The sequence below is a fragment of the Colius striatus genome, chromosome 2 (genome assembly GCF_028858725.1).
Source record: "Colius striatus isolate bColStr4 chromosome 2, bColStr4.1.hap1, whole genome shotgun sequence".
Taxonomy (NCBI): Eukaryota; Metazoa; Chordata; class Aves; order Coliiformes; family Coliidae; genus Colius; species Colius striatus.
The window spans coordinates 61,539,011-61,553,574 of NC_084760.1; the positions used below are offsets into that span (position 1 = coordinate 61,539,011).

General features: G+C 39.4%; 1 protein-coding gene across 6 annotated transcripts in view; it reads right to left on the reverse strand.

Annotated features, from left to right (window-relative positions):
* The window catches only part of AHI1 (Abelson helper integration site 1), a 92,525-nt gene that overhangs the window by 25,080 nt on the left and 52,881 nt on the right, over positions 1–14,564 (reverse strand). The gene's annotated exons all lie outside the window — the stretch shown is intronic.

The following is a 14,564-nucleotide window of genomic DNA, read 5'->3' on the forward strand; positions in this document are numbered from 1 at the left end:
TTGTCAAGTATAGAGATGCCAAGACAACACAGAGTTAAGCTCACTGGATTTTCTCTGTTAGACACTAGACTTGAAATAAGTTTTGTTTTCAAAGAGGAAGAAGTTCTGAAAACTAATTTTCATTCGCCACTCCAAAAGCCTACTCTTGAGGAGTCCGTTATCTGAATAAAGAGAACTTTTCAGGTTCACATTCCCATGTACTCACGCAGCTCCCCAAGGAAGCTTGCACAGCTCCACATACAGTACACTTTCTAAAGTCTATTGCGTTTGACTTTCACATGTTTACTAGTAACTGTTTAAATATTAAGATATCTAGATATTTTAAAATATAATAAAAGCTGAGAACTCAAATAATTATAGTTAAACCATGCTCCTGCAAATCTTCTACATGTGACTAATTCTGAACTTGTGAGAAATCCTGAAGTGCAACAGTAGATTATTCAATTTAGCATACACAGTAAAAAATTTGTGATGTAGTAATTTCAAAAGCAATCTGCATAAATTCTGAAATACTTAATTTTAAAAGGCTTGATTTTTATTACTTTTCCTAACTCTTTTCAGAAAAGGAAAATTATGAGAATAGAAAGTGTTTATTGACTTCAAGCCACACTCAAAGACAGTAGACCTAAAGGTTAGCTTATTTGAAAAAAGGTACTTGCTAAAACATTTGCTCAGCACTATCTCCCAAAGTCAGTAGGGACATTACTCCTATTAATATTGCTATCTACATACTCATAGAGTGATGAGACAAATTGCTACAGAAATGACAATACATATGGATATACTTTTGCATACAAGTGTCATTTCAATTCTTTGAATAAAAAAACCCCAACAACAAACTCAAGAACAAAAAAATATATACATGATAAAAAAGATTTCTTTAGACGGATAAGTATTCTACTATATGGTTTTCGATTTGAGCATTGTAGTGTTGTGACAATTCACAAAAACCCATTCTGAGATAAAAGTTATATGAAATATAGGATGAAAAAAATTAGGCATTTGGAAAAATCCTCACACTTTTATTACAAAAAAACCCACAAAGTGATCTGTATTTTTATCAATAATATCACTGACTTTCTCGGTCACAGAGTCATAGAACCGTTTCAACTAGAAGAGACCTTTAAGATCATTGAGTCCAGCCTTTGTCTCAGCCCTATCAACCACTAGACTGTTTCTCTAAGTGCAACATCTAACCGTCTCTTAAACACCTCCAGGGACGGTGACTCCACCACCTCCCTGGGCAGCCTGTTCCAATATCTGAAAACCCTGTCAGTAAAGAAATTCCTCCTCATATCCAGCCTGAACCTTCCCTGGAGCAACTTGAGGCCATTTCTTCTTGTTCTATTGCTTGTCACTACAGAGAACAGAGTGACTCCCACCTCGCTACAACTTCCTTTCAGGTAGTTGTAGACAGCAATAAGGTCTCCCCCGAGCCTTCTTTTCCCCAGCCTCAAATCCCTCAGCTGTTCCTCAAAAGGAACATGTTCCAAATCCTTTACTAGCTTGGTAGCTGCCTCTTGATCCTCTCCAGCACCTCAATGTCCTTCTTCTAGAGAGGGGCCCAAAACTGGACACAGGATTCGAGGTGTGGCCTCACCACAGCCGAGTACAGGGGAATGATCACCTCCCTGCTCCTGCTGACAACACTCTTTCTGATACAGGCCAGGATGTCCTTGGCCTTCTTGGCCTCCTGGAGACACTGCTGGCTCCTGTTCAGCCACTGTCAACCAACACTCTCAGGTCCCTCTCTGCCTGGCAGCTTTCCAGCCACTCCTCCCCAAGCCTGTAGCACTACTGCAGGTTGCTGTCGCCCAAGTGCATGACCCGGCACTTGGCCTTATTGAAACTCATAGCATTGGCCTTGGCCCAGTCATCCAGATCTCTCTGTAAATCTTCCCTACTCTCAAGCAGATCAACACTTCCATCCAGCTTGGTGTCATCTGCAAACTTACTAAGACTGCCCTCTATTCCCTCATCCAGACCATTAATAAAGATGTTGTACAGGACTGGCCCCAGTACTGAGCCCTGGGGGACAACACACATGACCAGCCGCCAACTAGATTTAACTCCATTGACCACAATTCTTTGGACTCTACCATCCAACCAGGTTTCCTCCCAGGAAAGTTTATGTCCATTCAAGCCAAGAACAGCCAATTTCCCTAAGAGAACACTGGGGGAAACAGTGTCAAATATCTTACTGAAGTCAAGGCAGACAACATCCACAGCCTTTCATCATCCAACAAGCGGGTCACCTTGTCATAAAAGATGAGGTTTGTTAAACAAGACCTGCCCTTCATGAAGCCATATTGGCTGTGCTTGATCTTCTGCTTGTCCTGCATGTGCTGCATAATAGAACCTAGGATGATCTGCTCCATCAGCTTCCCAAGCAGTGACAGGCCTGTAATCTTCCAGATCATCTTTCCATCCCTTCTTATGTAGGGGTGTTACATTTTCTGACTCCCAATCAGATGGGACCTCCCCAGTCAGCCAGGACTGCTGCTAAATGATGGACAGTGGCTTGGTGAGCACCCCTGCTAGTTCCCTCAGCACTCTAAGATATACTCTGTATGTCCTCATAGATTTGTGGGTATCCATGTGGAACAGCAGGTCACTGACCATCTCTTGAATTGTAGGGGGGACATTTTACTCCTCACCCCTGTCTCTTAGCTTGGGGGGCTGACTTGCCCCAGTGGAAATGCTCCTACTACTAAAGACTGAGGCAATGAAGGCATTAAGCACTTCAGCCTTATCCTCATCTTTTATTACCAAATTTCCTTCCTGGAAATGGTCACCTAAGAAAAAGATGTATTACCTCCAAGTAGAGAGGTATGTATGGACTGTATGTTTAAGTATGTAATTACTCCTGGGCAGCCTCTATATTTAGCTGCTTGTCAGGTGAAAACTTTATGTTACTCCCTATTAAGTCTCAATGAAGGTCAGTACAGATCTATTCTGCTGCAAGTGTAGCAAAGAGACAGACCTACAACTCAAAGCTGTAAGGACAGCTGTACTAAACTCCAGCAGCTGGCACTGGTTTTGACATTGTGACTAGAGCCTTATTCCAAAGCAGGCAGGAAATTCTTATCAATTTGCTTGAGGTGTGAACACTTAGGTCAAAGTATTCTGCGCTCCACAGAGTCAGTGCTATTTGTTCATATGGATCAAGCCCAGTGGTTACCCCAAAAATAGTCTTTAGTGTTATCTGTTAGCTATTTTCAGTTACCAAGCATTCCTTTAGTAGCTCCTACATTCGGAGTGGTTATATTAAACCAAAAATAATGATATAAAAATCCCTGTTCAAATGTTCCTCATTCACAAAAGAGGGCCCCATTCAGACACAGAATATCCATCCCTTCTTTCTCAAATGGTGCAGCAGACTTTTAAAGCAATTTTACACAGCTATTGGCTTAACGTGGTTCCATGCTCGATGAAGCATGTAAATGACACTAAGCAGGTGTGACTAACAGCCTCAGCAGTGCTTTCTTTGGTTATGTCTGATCGTTATGTCTGATCCAGGCTGTGCAAACTTTTCATCTACTATGGTGAAGTATTGAAGTCATGATCACAGAAGGATATTTCCACTTCATCCAAAAGGAAGTGACATCATGACCTCTTGGGACTCTCACTTAGCCTGAGCTTATATAAAAACCATGAAATCCCTTGAAATGTGAAACCTGAAAAAAACCAACACCCAGGTTAATTAGACTGTCTTATCTAAGGATGCTTCAGAATCACTCATGATGAAGGCATTTCTATTGATTTACTCTATTCTTTCTTAATAGCATTTGCTGTCTTCACCTTCAAAACCCTGTATGTCTTGAGAAACTAGTCTGTCCTATGAACATTGGAATTATTGTATTTATTACTCTGCATTAATTCTACTGTGATCTCCTTTATTTTACATGAGAAGTGTAAATTATTTCTAGAAGTACCTACTGCTAATATCTAAATGTTAGATCTAAGGTTAGATATTCAAAAATGACAGATACTATTGTTTTGTCTCAAATGATGAGAATTTTCATATTGACAGAGTTTAACAACAAGGCAACTCTTATGGTCCGCAGAATCCTCATATTACAATTATTTTGAGTCCAAGCATGTGCTAACTTTAGGTAAATGCCTACCAAAGAACTGGTATCTTTAGAAAAACAGTGTAGTTGTCTGCCTTGAGAGGGAGTCTGAAACTAGTTTCCTGTATAAATTGAATAGTGATGTGGAAGTCTATCCCTAGATCCCCTGGGTCACTTTTGGCTATATATTCTCTGCCAGCACAATTACAAATAAAAAGAAGACCAAAACCAAGCAATTGTCAGCTTGTCCAAACCACACATCTTACTGTCAAGTTCCCACTTTTGTTGTATCCTTTCACTGAAAAACTGCCCTCTGCTCTAGATAAGCACATTAGTGTGAAGTGGTCAAATTCTAAATAGGTGTGCTGAAATACACAGGAATGAGTTCACTTCCAAACAGATTACACAGAAATTTAAATGACCCCTCAAATAGAACTGTAACAATTAGAAACACTTCCTCAGCTATTATATTTGTTTTAAATTAATAGGAAAAGAGACAGAACAGGGGAAAAGAAGTCCTTCTAAGGAGTCACATAATTCCACTACTATCCTATTGGAGTGTCTACAATAACCTAATATTAAATGTTTCTGTGAAAAATTTATCTTTTAATAGAAGGTGGGATAACATTCACTGAAGAATTTAATTCACTTTTGAAAACCTTTAATTCATAAAGGTATTTATACAACACATATCTTTGAGGATTCCCATCTCATGAAATCTACAGTTAGTGAAATCACTAAAAAAATCATCTTCAAAATCCTCAAAAAAAAAGTTATCACAGAACACCAACAAAGAAAAACATAAATAAGACATCTGAAAGAAGTTAATATTTAGACATTTCTGTGATTAATCCCTCTAATCTGGCAGGAGGGTTGGATGATCTTTCGAGGTCCCTTCCAACCCTTAAAGTTCAGTGATTCTGTGAAAAACAGGCAACAGAGATTTAAAATGTATATAGTAATGTATATCCAATGATGCAAGTGAAAACCCACTTCTGATTATGCTCTATATAACTTAGTCAAGCACTTATGACTTTCGAACATATATCCAAATTTAACAGGAGAATGGATAAGCCCAAAATGTACTGAAAATTGTTTCAACAAAGTTTAATCTGTATCATAGTTTTTAAAACTATTTTGGAATACATTTGGTTGAAGGTAGAGCAAGAAAGCTACATTGAAAACCAGTTCAAAGGGAGACAAGGAATCGAGTATTTTTAGCATTCTTTCTGAAACAGTGTTGTCTTTGTAACTAATAAGATGCCAAAGGAAATGATTAATTCTCTTGAGAATCTTTATCTTAAAAGTCACTTAAAATGGCTCAATTCTCAAAACAGATGGTTCTCACATACTGTGTTTAAATGTATACACAACAGTGCTGTGATGGCACTGTGTAGAGTCCTACAAACACCCATGAGATTCTTGCAGTGTATTCTGCACTGACAGAAGTCTATTCAACATCAGACTGAGCCCATTCTGTTACTAGACTCTCCTTGTCTTCTCTACACTTTTTTCTTCTATCAGAGCATCTGGAAAAGATTGAATTATGTCCTCAGTGTTATTCTTACTTTCTAAGTGAGGTTCAATTTGTTAAGTTAAATCTATCCACTTCAAACCAAAACACAAAATCTATAGGACAAATAAAGTCTCTGTCTACTGTTTTATCCTCAGTAGAGAAACTTAACTATATTAATTTACTTTACCAGTCAGATACAAGACCTGCTTTCATGCTATATACACTTAAATTTTATTTTTTTTAAACTGATGAGTCTTAGCTCTACTGTTGCTGGGTGTCACTTCTCCAAGTAGTGTGTGATTTATCTAGGTGGCAATGACATGACAAAACAAAAAATCTAAACCTAACCCCATCCTTCCATCCCCAGTCAAGCCAAACCAGAGCTGTGCTGATAGACAGCAAAGCATCTTCTGGCAAAAAACTTATGTTTGTTTCTCTTCCCCATTCCCAGTAATACAATGAAAACTCATAAACTAACAAAAAAAAGAAAATTGGCAACTTAAGTCAATAGATCAAGTAGTAGTTGCCATTCAAAATACTATACTATAGTTCTCTCTAGCTACTGCATCGGGTTACCTCTGATTGCCTAGCCCAAGTGACTGAGTGTGCCCTTGCAGCAGAACTAAGTAAACACTGGATCAGTGGAATGGAGCAAGGCTTGAGTTCACACCTGTAGATCCAAAGAGCGATACCTTCACTGTAACATCAATTCATTTCAATCCTGACATAAGAGACCTCAAACCAGACAACACTAACATGAAAAAAGACTATGCTTCTGGCAGTGCCGTATCCCACAACATAATTATATCTACCATCAGCCAGAAGAATGCATGAAGATATTCATTCAATGTTAGCCATAATTTTTGTTTCTGTTTCAAGGTGTACAAAGGCACAAATATGTATTTGCTCTAAATCTCAGAACAATACCCCAGAAGGAACTATGGAGATAGCATATCACTGGCTGTCCTGTCACAGGACACTACTGTTTCCTATGAATACATTTATCCGGTACTTAGGCACAATGAGCAGGCAGAATTTGGCCCACATTTACAAAAGGTATAATGAAGTAAAAACTATTGCATCACAAAAACAATTAAAAAATCCAACTTTTTAATTAGAGATTAAAATCAAATATATTTAGCAGCCTACACACCCACTTAATTATTTCTGAGTAATCTCATCAAATCATCATCTTACATTTTTCTTGCAAATGCTAAGTTTCTACAGTACCATATATAAACAATGCAAGTAGTAGCACGTGTCCCAATCATTCTTTTGAAGTTAAGAACATTTATTGAATTCATGCTAATCAGGCATGTGCTAATTTATGACAGTCTTTAACGTTACATCATAATGGCAGTAGAAGCAACTCAAAATGAGCAGGATTTATAGTATCCAGTTGTTTCTTTCTACAATAAAGAGAACAGAAAGTGACTGCAGCAAACATCAATAAGCCTGTGCAGATATAATCAGCATTCTGAAATCAGATTGGCAATATTATTTACAAGTTCTAGATAACAGATAAAAAAGATGTAAGGAAAATGCAGACTATGACACATACCTAATAAGAGTTATTTTTCTGCAGGTATCCTGAGAAAGTTCTAATTAGTTTTGCTAAAGCTCACTGGGACTATTTAAAAGCAAACAAACTAAATTAAATTTGAAAATAAATTTATTTTGTACTATATTAAATAAAGATTGTGAAATTATATGTAATGAAATATAGAAACTGCAGGCCTTTAGTGTTGTGGATGCCCAAGACAGAACTAGAAACCTTCACTTTTAGGTTTGGTAATGTACTTGCTTTTGCATTAACCTACTCTCCCTGAATCACAGAAAAAGGAGCTCTTAAGAAAGATTTGTGCTTATCCATTTCCTAAAGGTATATAGCAGTTAAATTCTATTTATTAATACAGCCAATTTTTATGTAATGCAGTAAAAGAGAATTTAACACTATCTGTAACTCTTGGAATCAAGTATCTACTGACCTCAGGAAGTTTACTCATGTTTTTAAAAACATATGTAACTATGGATAAAAGACAAAGAATAAAAATTATGCAAGGAAGGAAAACAAATTTTCTTTGCATGGTTCCTCCCACAAGTGAAATTCAGCAATAGCTAGTCACAAACAGTTACTTAAACTGAATTAGCCTACTGTTCTAAAAGTAGAAAGTTTTAAGTAAAAAAGTATGCTTAGAATACCACACATACTTTTCAAAATTAGCCATTAACATTTTTGCAATGCAAAGTGTTCTCAGCTAAGAAAAAATAGCCAGTTACTGTATGAACTACCGAGTTTCTATATTACCCAGTAGCCTCACAATGTCAAATCAAGTCTTGATGGGGAAAAAAAAAAAAAAAAAATCTTTTAACCGCTTAAAGAACATATGTAGCATTTTTACAGTATTTGCATTCAAGGAAAAATAGCATCAGCAACATCATATGCAACATGCTGGAAAAAATAAGTCAAATTGATATTTCAGGTTTTTATCATTAACAGAATAGCCACTAGTTTGTACCTAGCCTACTTTCTCCACTGATTCGGCACATTTGGCCATCAATGAATATTAATTTTGAGAAAATAATACCTGAAAATTCCACAATATTGCCAAACAATCAATTTATTAAAACAAACAAAAAAAAAAAGCAGGACCAGTGGCAGATAGTAAATCACAAAACTATTAGAATTTTAATATAGTCCGAAGTAAAAAAAAGTTACACATTATTGTATTTTCAGAAATCACAGAATCGTAGGGGATGGAAGAGAGCTCCAGAGAGCATCTAGTTCAAGACCCCTGCTAAAGCAGGTTTGCCTAGATTAGGTCACACAGGAACGTGTCCAGAAGGCTTTTGAAAATCATCAGAGAAGGCAGTTCCACAACCTCCCTGGGCAGCCTGTGCCAGGGCTCCCTCACCCTCACAGGAAATAAGCTGGAACACAAAATGTTCCATTTAAACATGAGGTAAAACTTCTTTCCATTACCTCTTGTCCTGTGTCACTGGACACTACAGGAAAAAAGTGATACCCCGTCTTCTTGACAGCTACCTTTTAAAGACTTGTAAATATTAATGGAATCCCCCCCCCAAGTCTCCTCCAGGCTGAACACTCCCAGGTCCTACAGCCTTTCCTCATAAGAAAGATGCTCCTGTCCCCTGATCAACTTGGTGGGCCTGCACGAGACTCTTTCCCGAAGTTCTCTGTCACTCTTGAGCTGGGGAGCCTAGAATGGGACACAGGACTCCATCAGGACAGAGTAGAGGGGGAGAAGAACCTCCCTTGACCTGCTGGCCACACTCTTCTTGATGCATCCCAGGATGCCATTGGCCTTCTTGGCCACGAGGGCACATTGCTGGCTCATGTTCAGTTTATTGTTGACCAGAACTCCTAGGTGTTTCTCTGCAGAGCTGCTCTTCAGCAGTTCGACCCCTGGCCTGTACTGGTGCATGGGTTGTTCCTTCCCAGATATAAGATTTTGCACGTGCCCTTGTTGAACCTCATGAGGTTCCTCTCTGCCCAACTCTCACGTTGATTGAGATCCCGCTGAATGGCAGCACAGCCTTCTGGGGAATCAGTCAGTCCTCCCAGTTTGGTGTCATCAGCCAACTTGCTGAGGGTACACTCTGTCCCCTCATCCAAGTCGTCGATGAGGATGTGTTGGAAAATGACTGGCCAAAGAACCAACCCCTGAGGAACCCCACTCAACCCCCTTCAACTCAATTCCATGTCATTCATCACCATCCTCTAAGCTCTGTCATTCAGCCACTTCTTAAGCCACCTCACCGTCCACTCAAAGCCACACTACCTGAGCTTTCTGATGAGGATGTTACAGGAGATGCTGTCAAAAGCCTTGCTGAAGTCAAGGTAGATGGTATCTGCTGCTCCCCCCTCATTTAGCCAGACAGTTTTACTCTCATAGAAGACTATGAAGTTTGTCAAGCATGATTCCCTCCTAGTGTTGACTCCCCATGATTATCATATTTTACTTTCTGTGTTTAGAGATGGCATCCAGGATGAGTTGTTCCATCACCTTTCCAGGTATGGAGGTGTTGCTGACTGTAGTTTCCTGGGTCCTCCTTCTTCCCTTTTTTGAAGACTAGAGTGACATTGGCCTTCATCCAGTCCCCAGGCAGCGCACCTGTAGTCCATGATGGTTCAAAAATGATAGAGAGTGGCTTAGCAACCACATCAGCCAGTGCCCTCAGCACTCTTCGATGCATCCCATCAGGACACGTATATTTCTGTGTGTCCAGCTTTCCTAGCAGGTCTCTAACCCAATCCTCCTCCACCAAGGAAAGGCCCTCCGTCCTCCAGACTTTCCTCTAGTGACTGGCATTCCTGAGGGCTAGCCTTGGCTGTAAAGGCTGAAGCAGAGGCAGCATTAAACAGCTCTGCCTTCTCTGTATCCTCCTGCACCAAGGCATCCTCCTCATTTAGCAGTGGGCTCGCAGTCTCCCTAGTCTTCCTTTTTGCCACTGATGTACTTGAAGAAACCTTTCTTGTTCTCCTTTATATGCTTTGCCAGATTCAGTTCCAAGACGGTTTTAGCCCTCTGCATACTCTGATGACATTCCTATACCCTTCCGAAGCAACTAATCTCTTTTCCACTTTCCATAGTCTTCCTTCTTCCTGAGTTGTCCGAGTCGTTTCAGAATCTCCCTGTTCATCCATGCACACCTCTTACCTACTTTACCTGATTTTTTAGTAGTGCAAATACACTGAGCCTGGGCTTGCAAGCAGTGGCACCTGAAGATTAACCAGGCTTGCAGGCAGTGGCATCTGAAGATTAACCAGCTTTCATGGGCATCCCAACCTTCTAGAGTCCTAATCCAGGTCTTTGAAGCAGCCAAAGTCAGCTCTCCTGAAGTCTAAACTCAGGGCTGAAGCTGCCCTGCTTCTTCCACACTGGATCCTGAAGTTCAAATAGAAGTCTATGTCTTTAAAACACCTTTCCAAATTTACTTCCATTTCATAGTTCTGAAACTAGATTGGTCAAACATTTCATGAGAATCTATGTGTGGTGTGAACAACCAACTACACGTGAGTTTTTGTGCACGCACAATTTCAAGTTTTCAGACAATTTATGAACAAAGCATTCCAAGAAAAGTTTTTCTACATATCAGTGTATAAAACACATGAATAAGTAAGTTCTTCTTAACATGTGTCTCACTGTATATGGAAATAACATAATGGTCTACAGCAACTTCAGTGACAAAAATCTGACTACACTTCTTTGTCCAGTTTGGAGAAAGTAAAAAAAGATGACTTGGCCATTGAGGGCTACCTTCTAGTACAGGATACCTGGGTAGAAAGGTTGAATTATGACTTGAAAAAGGACTGAAGAGACAGAGTTTTCCTTTGGTCTTAAGGTGTAAGATATGCAAAAAAATAAGCATGAAAAGGAAACCGTTGGCAAAGAGTATCTTTAGGAGGCAATATTCCCTTTCACTTACAAAGTGGTATCTGATCTGTGGAGAGGTAAAAGATGGAAAACCAAGACAGGCAGGTTCATAAAGAGAGACTTTGCCCAGCTTTAGGCTAAAATCGTGTTTTCAGAACTCTGGATATCCTGGAGATAATGAACTTTTCTCCAAGGTTCACTCCATAGTCTAAATGGCAGCAGCTTGCATTAAAAGAAAGTAAGACTTTACACTATCTCAGTGACAAGTCAGGAAGTACAAGTTACAGCTCTATCAAGTTATTATGTATCTTATTTGTATAGAAATTTTACAAACAATAAATTTGCAGAGGAAGTATAAAGATGCAAACAAAATATTAATGAAAATTAAATTCAGAATAAATACAAAAATATAATTTGACTAAATATTTTCTATATATCATAAAATACAATTTGATTAAGTACTTATAACAACATGAGAGCTTTTTTTCACACCATCACACAGGCAGTGCCAAACTGATAAAAACTGCAACATTTTAATATACAAGGGTAATTACATCTGGTAATTAATCTCCGGTTTGACTAACAACAGTAGCAACACCAGCTGCTGACTATGCTCATCCTACCTTTCCAATAACCTCAAATCCACACAAAAGCAGCAATTGCTATCTTTTCATATCCATCAGTAAGAGAAAGGGGATTACCGAGGTGTAAATATTCAGGGACAGAAAATTCTTCTACACAGCTTAGTATGAAAGTAACCCATTCCTATACATTATGCATTGTGAAAAGTAACTAGGTTTCTTTAAAACCAACTTAATTGCTAACTGCTACACTAACATTCCTTTTTTTTCAAAAGGACCGAACAACTGAGCAAAACATAGGAAACTGTCCAACAACACTCGGTATAGTCTGCAATGGTCAAAGCAAATGCCCTAACAGCCTTGTCCACACAAATGTCCACAGCTGTTAAATCTTCCAAATGTGATATAGTCAGTCATAGACACACCTTGTTCTCTTTCCAGCATTCCTGGAATTTATCCTTAAAACAATTTTTGTAAGAAAAGCTGTTTTTTTTAATTTGTTCATTCACACAATCTCAAGGGTTGGAAGGGATCTTCAAAGATCATCTAAGTCTAACCCCCTTGCCAGAGCAGGACCACCTAGAGTAGGTCACACAGGAACTCGTCCAGGTGGGTTTTGAAGGTCCCCAGAGAAGAAGACTCAACAACCCATTTGGGCAGCCTGTTCCAGTGTTCTGTTACCTTTACAGTGAAGAAATTCTTCCTTGTATTTCTTAGGAATCTCTTACGTTCCAGCTTGTACTCATTGCCCCTTGTCCTATCATTGGACATCACTAAGAAGAGCCTGGCTTCATCCTCCTGACACCCACCCTTTACATATTTGTAAACATGAATGAGGTCACCCCTCAGTCTCCTCTTCTCCAAGCTAAAGAACCCCAGCTCCCTCAGCCTTTCAGAGGGGAGATGCTCCACTCCATCATCTTGGTGGCCCTGCGCTGGACTCTCTCCAGCAGCTCCCTGTCCTTCCTGAACTGAGGGGCCCAGAACTGGACACAATATTCCAGAGGTGGTCTCACAAGGGCAGAGTAGAGAGGAAGGAGAACCTCGCTTGACTTACTGCCCACAGCCCTTCTAATACATCCCAGGATGCCATTGGCCTTCTTGGCCATGAGGGCACATTGCTGCCTCATGCTCATCCTGCTGTCTACCAGAACCCCCAGGTCCCTTTCCCCTACACTACTCTCTAACAGTTAATTCCCCAACCTGTACTGGTACATGGGGTTATTCTTTCCCAGATGAAGACTCTACACTTGCCCTTGTTGAATTTCATTAGATTTCTCCCTGTCCAATCCTCCAGCCTGTCCAGGTCTTGTTGAAGGGCAGCACAGCCTTCTGGTGTATCAGCCACTCCCCACAGTTTAATATTATCAGCAAACTTGCCTCCAACTAGACCCTGCCCCATTGGTCAACTCTTTGCCTTCTTGCCTTCAACCAATTAACAATCTAGCCCACACTTTCACATTCAAATCACCGTATCAATTGCTTAAGGTCTTTTATCAAAAACAAGCAAAAAAACCCCAAAAAGTAAGTGTCGTTTATGCTCTTCACAAAGAAATGACATTTCCAATAAAGTCCTCTTACTAAGGTACACATGATATAGTGTATTATGGATGTGCATTAAGTGGGCACTGTACTCCAGATTTTAAAATTACAGTAGCACAATGATCTTTGTTCTGTTGGTTTTGCTTTTCATACAGAAGCAGCCAAATCTGAAGCAACCATATTTATGCTGAACATACCATTAGATTGAACCACTGGACACAAAAGGTGAAAAGTTACTGCTGATTAGTCAATACATAGTTCAAAACATAACTTCTGAATATATTTCTAAAATAAAAAAAATGGACTTGGAGTCCTTAAAGGAGATAGATATCAACTCAGTTTCAGCTTTTACCTGTCTTGCAAGGTTCTTCAGCTAGCAACACGCACCATAGCAAAGTTAAACAGCTCTGTTACAACAGACTCTCCTGAATACGTAGAGAAGGTTATAGGCCTCATCAATACCTCCTCTGAATTGAGACACCATAAAAAACTCCCAAAACACCCACTTCAAGAACAAGACCATCCCTTTTGATTAGAGAGATGATCTCCATTTATATGTGGTTATCAAGAAATGAAACTTCAAAGACGCAAGTAGGAAGAAAACAGAGCCTATTTATAATCCTCACCTGAAAAGAGCAGAATACACAACATCTTACAAAATGACTCTTAGCAGTCACAGTCCCTGCTTAAAAAAAAAAAAAAAAGCTAGGAGAATTGCTTCTTAAGCTTAGTGACAGTTTGGTGAAAGAGTTCTGAAAATATTTTTTACTATTAGGCAATTTATACCAAAAGATGCTCAACATATATTATTAAATCACCTCCAATTTCATATATTTTGTGCTTTGATAAATTAACTGCAGCAGTATGCTTCGTTTGACCAGTTCAGCTCTGAATAATTTCCAGAAAGACCTGTATCAACATATGTCACTGGCACACCCTTCAGCTAATTTGGAAAAAAAAAATCCCAAAACAATGAGGCACCAGAAGCTGGCATAGTCAGCTGAAGTAGCCCTCTATTCAACACAGAAGATCTTGAGAGGATAAGAAAAGGGGATGAGATACCTAGAAACATATGGGGATGCAATATGCTGGAATCAATCTTCAGATCAGATACACAGTGTCTTCTGCAGAAGGACTCCGCAGCATGCCAGAGCAAAGCCTAGAGTCACGTGAGCATGAAAGACTCTAAAGAGGTTTTTTTTCTCATTTGCCTATGTGTCATTCACATCTCTTTGTCTGTCCAAGGAAGCTACAACTGAAGAAACTGAACCCTAATTGGGAGGGGAAAAGATGAGGAAGGAACCTGTGCAGTTTGTTTCTTCACTGCAGTGTGCCACAAAGTTGATGAGAACACCCAAATAGAATTTTTCAGGAGCAGAGTTTTAAGGTAATTCTACCACCTCATTTGAAGGCAACAAGCAATGAGTCACTGTTCCTGACAACATCCAGTGAA